Here is a 5,284-nt window from a genome sequence, read left to right on the forward strand (position 1 = left end):
GCAGAGGAGAGTTTTAATAATCAAGTGGGTAGGATGACTGTCTTATGGGTCCAGTGAGATTCTCTCCCCAACCTCTCCAGTTATTGCCCAATGGACTCATGAACAGAGTGGCCATGGTGGAGGAATAGAGATTATGCTCGACAAACTCAACAGCATGGACTTGAACTCACTAGGACTGACTTGGCCACAAACTGCTAAGCCCCAAACTATAAGCAGCAGAGACCAACACAGGGATGGGGATGCAGCTTGCTGCTTTCCATACAAGAGGCCCTGGGTTCGATCCCCGGTATAAGGGAAAAAATATATGGAAGCATACACCTATAATTCCAGTGACTCAGGTGACTGAGGCAGGAGAATCACAAGTTCCAGGCCAGCCTTGGCAACTTGGTGTGTTACTAAGCAATTTAGCAACACCCTGTTACAATTTTTTTTTTTTTTTGGATACCAAGGATTGAACTCAGGGGCACTCAAACACTGAGCCATGTTTTCAGCTCTATTTTGTATTTTATTTAGAGATGGGGTCTCACTGAGTTGCTTAGCATCTCGCTTTTTTTCTGAGGCTGACTTTGAACTCCTCCTGTTTCAGACTCCTGAGTAGCTGGGATTACAGGCTTGTGCTACTGTGCCCAGCCCCTGTCAATTTTTTTTTGTTTTAAATGAAAAGGATTGGGAATGTGGCTCAGTGGCAAAGCACTCTGGATTCAATACCTGGTACCAAAAAGAAACAACAACAACAACAAAAATACATATAAACAAAAACCAAAAAGGGTTTGGGATATAGCTCAATGGTAGAGTGCCTCTGTTTTAAATCCAGTATCAGTGGCTGTGACTCAGCAGTAGTGCACTTTGTGTGAGGCACTGGGTTCGATTCTCAGTGATACCTCTGATTATCAGTTATCGGTGACGAGTTCTCCTGCCTCACATGTTAAAATTTGAACCTTAGAGAAGCACACTGAGGCAAGCATATAAAGCAGAGTTTATTTAAAAAGGGCTAACATAGACTTCTCCCTGGAGGGAGAAGCGGGCCATAGCTGATATCCCCAGAAGCAAGGTGTTCGGCCCTTTTTATGTCCTAGGCTTCCTTTGTTTTCCTGCTCTCTCCCCCTTATTTTTCTCCTTCCTGCCTATGTGACTAGCCCCAGGAATGCTCACTAGACCCAGGAATGCTCCGTGGGATGGCAAAAAGGTGGGAAACAGGAGGGCTGAAGGGGGAAGGGCAGGATGGTGCAGCCCAGGACACATTAACTAACAACTTTATAGCTCCCAGTGGGGAAGGGCAATTCCTGGGACAGGTTACTCTGGCAACAGGTTGGAGTAGGGGAAGGTTCTTGATAAGGGTGGAGGAAGGGCTCTGAAGGAATTATCATTTCAGTCCTTCAGGGGACAGTCTCCAACTTCCCGGACTCACTCAAAATTGGTGTCCTTGATCACCTGACTTGATTTACCTATCTATACTGACTGCCTGTCTAATTCTGGCTTCATCAGCACAGCATATAAATAAATAAAATAAAGGTCTACCAATAATTAATTTTTTTAAATTATTATTTTTTAAATTTCAGTATCACCCAAATAAATATGTATATTTATATATTACATATATTTATATACATATTGAGTGTAGATGTTAGAGGGTTAATACATATGAATTATGAAAAATCATATCTATGTCTAAATCTCTGATGGAATTGGGGAGTGACCAGAGCAGTGGGAGATAACTATGATCTTAAGTTTCTTCTTTTTTTATATTTATTTTTAGTCATAATTGGACACAATACATTTATTTTATTTTATTTTTATGTGGTGCTGAGGATCAAACCCAGGGCCTCACATGTGCTAGGCAAGCACTCTACCATTGAGCCACCACCCCAGCCCCTAAGTTTTGTTTTTCTTTGGTGTTGGGGATTGAACTCAAGGGCATTGAGCTACATCCCCAGTCTTTTTAAATTTTTTATTCTGAGACAGGGTGTTGCTAACTTGCTAAGGGTTTCATAGGGTTGCTGTAGCTGACCTCAAGTTTGAGATCCTCCTGTCTTAGCCTCCTTAGTTGCTGAACTTATAGGTGTGCACCACTGAGCCTGGCTCTAAAATTTCCTTTTCAATCATTCTCCATACTCTTATTTGACCCCTAATTTATTTTATCAGTCCTTATCACATCCATTGATATCTTCTTGTCTTCCCTGCCTTCCTTATTTCACCCTCTAACTTGCTCCTGTAAAAAACTGAAGAAATTTGGTCCTCTAATTTATTACACACCCCAAACAAAATCAGAAGCACTATCAAGTTTGCAGAGAAGGTAGAAAGGGTTGTTCAGAGGTGCATGACAGTTTTCGAAATGCATTAAACCCATTAAATTTATTTCCACAGAGGTTGGTAATTTCTTTATTGATTTTTTCTTAAATAAAATCAATGAACACACATAATAAAAACTTCAGATCCACAATAGGGTAAAAATACCATGTTTAGAAATTCCTTTGAATCTCCTCACCTAGTTCTATCATACCTTATTTCTTGTTTGTTCTACTATACTAAATTAATGAGTTACTTTTTCATTTATACATGAGAATGGTGTCAGACAGATGTTTCATAACACTGTCCATGTATTTAACATATATCAACAGATATTTGATCTGGAAAATAATTTCCATTGAAAAATGCAGGGCTCTTCCTAAAACACATGTGAAAATGTCAAAGAGGTAGGCTCAGTGGTAGAGCACATGCCTAGTGTGTTGAAGCCTGTGTTCCATCCCAAGTGTTGTTAAAGGAAAAAAAAGATCAGAAGTTGGGGCTGGGGATGTGGCTCAAGTGGTAGCTCGCTTGCCTGGCATGTGTGCGGCCTGGGTTCGATCCTCAGCACCACATACAAACAAAGATGTTGTGTCCTCCGAAAACTAAAAAATAAATATTAAAAAATTCTCTCTCTCTCTCTCTCCCTAAAAAGGAAAAAAAAAAAAAAAGATCAGAGATAAGGAAGGTATGGGTGTAGAAAAAAAATATATATATCTATATATATCTCACACCAGAGAACATTAAGAGTGTGTAAACACTACATGTGAAACACAAATTGGTGGAGCATGGAATATTTCCCAGATTACAATGAAAAACACAGCTTTTGAAGTGAATACATGAAAGGACAAAGTGAGACCCAGAGGCTCATCACCTTGAGTGGGAATATCTTTCCTCAGTGGCAAACTGAATGCATGTTCCTTTGTTTTGCTTAAGAATTTGTGTCAAATGCCGTAATTGTCCTCTAAGAGGAGGGGACTGGTCCTTTTATTGGGTTAGGAGAGGATGTACATAATTAATTACCCTGAGCTAGCTGCCAGTAGCAACTGCTATGGGAACTATTGCACATATTTTTTTCCTTTTTTTTTTTTGTGGATCTGGGGATTAAACCCAGGGCCTCTGACATGCTAAACAAGCGTTGCACCACTGAGCTACACACTGAGCTCTCAATGCATGATACTGAAGCTGATCTTGCTCTGTCTCATCTCATTGTAAGTAAAGTGTTGATGCATCTTGTGTCTGTGTGGTGTTTCATGGCACTCCAATACTGAGATACAATGGGTGGAAGGGTTTGGGCTTCCGTTCCTCATTGACATATTGATATTTTGTGTTCTGTTTCCCTTGGATTGATAATGGTACATGGTATTCTGCTCAAAATTTATAAACTACGATAGTACATAAATATATATAAATAATATATAAGAATTCTAGGGCTGAGGATGTAGCTCAAGCGGTAGCGCGCTCGCCTGCCATGGGTGCGGCCGGGGTTCGATCCTCAGCAACACATACAAAGATGTTGTGTCCGCCGAGAACTAAAAAAATAAATATTAAAAAAAAAATTCTCTCTCTCTCTTCTCTATCTCTCTCTTAAAAAAAAAAAAAAAAAAAAAAAGAGGCAGAGGCAACATGATTTCAATTTTGAGTCCAGCCTCAGCAACTTAGCAAGTCCTGTTTCAAAATAAAAAGGATTGGGGATTTACCTGGTAGTACCTGGACCACCTCTGCCAGTACCTAGAGGGTTTCTGTATTAAATCACCAGTACCAAAAAGAAAACAACAAAAACAATAGAAAATTAAAAGGGCTGGGGATATAATGCAGTGGTAGAGTGGCCCTGAGTTCAATTCTCAGTACTTGGGGAAAAAGTTGATATTGTTTGTATCTTAATTCCTTCCAAAATCACCAATATCGAGGAAAGACAATTATCAAAAATATATTTGGGGGCTGGGGATGTGGCTCAAGCAGTATCGCGCGTGCCTGGCATGCGTGCGGCCCGGGTTCGATCCTCAGCACCACATACAAAGATGTTGTGTCCGCCAAAAACTAAAAAAAAAAAAAATATTAAAAAATTATATATATATATATATATATATATTATTAAATGTGCACTTAAAAAATTTTATTAGTTATTGATGGACCTTTATTCATTTATTTGTTTATATATGGTGCTGAGAATCAAACCCAGTGCCTCACACATGCTAGGCAAGCACGCTACAACTGAGTCACAACATCAGCTCATAGTTTTTTATTATTATTATTATTATTATCATTATCATTATCATTATTGGTACTAGGGATTGAATCCAAGGGTGCTTTACTGCTGCTCTATATTCCAGCTCTTTTTAAAAATTCTTATTTTTTAGTCAAGTTCTCTATAAATGCCGAGGTTGGCCTTGAACTTGTGATCCTCCTGCCTCTCCCTCCTGAGTAGCTGGGATTATAGATGTGAGCCACAGTGATAAACCAAGGTGTTTTTTGTTTTGTTGTTTAAAACTGCAACCTGCTGCCTGGTGGTACATGCCTATAATCCCAGCAGTTTGGGAGGCTGAGGCAGGAGGATCATTGAGTTCACAGCCAGCCTCAGCAATTTAGTAAGGCCCTAAGCAACTCAGCAAGACCCTATCTCTAAAATAAAATACAAAAAAAGGGCTGTGGGGGAGGGCTGGGGTTGTGGCTCAATGGTACAGCACTCGCCTAAGCACATGAGTGGCCCTGGGTTTGATCCTCAGCACCACATATAAATAAACAAAGGTATTGTGTCCAACTACAACTAAAAAATAAATATTAAAAGGCGGGGCTGGGGGCTGGGGATGTGGCTCAAGCAGTAGCGTGGCTCGCCTGGCATGCGTGCGGCCCGGGTTCGATTCTCAGCACCACATACAAACAAAGATGTTATGTCTGCCGAAAACTAAAAAAAATAAATATTAAAATAATTCTCTCTCTCTCGCTCTCTTAAAAAAAAAAATAGACTGAGCCCCTGTGTTCAATTCCCAGTACAAAAAAA

This window comes from Marmota marmota, unplaced genomic scaffold, assembly GCF_001458135.2.
Source record: "Marmota marmota marmota unplaced genomic scaffold, marMar, whole genome shotgun sequence".
NCBI classification, from domain to species: Eukaryota; Metazoa; Chordata; class Mammalia; order Rodentia; family Sciuridae; genus Marmota; species Marmota marmota.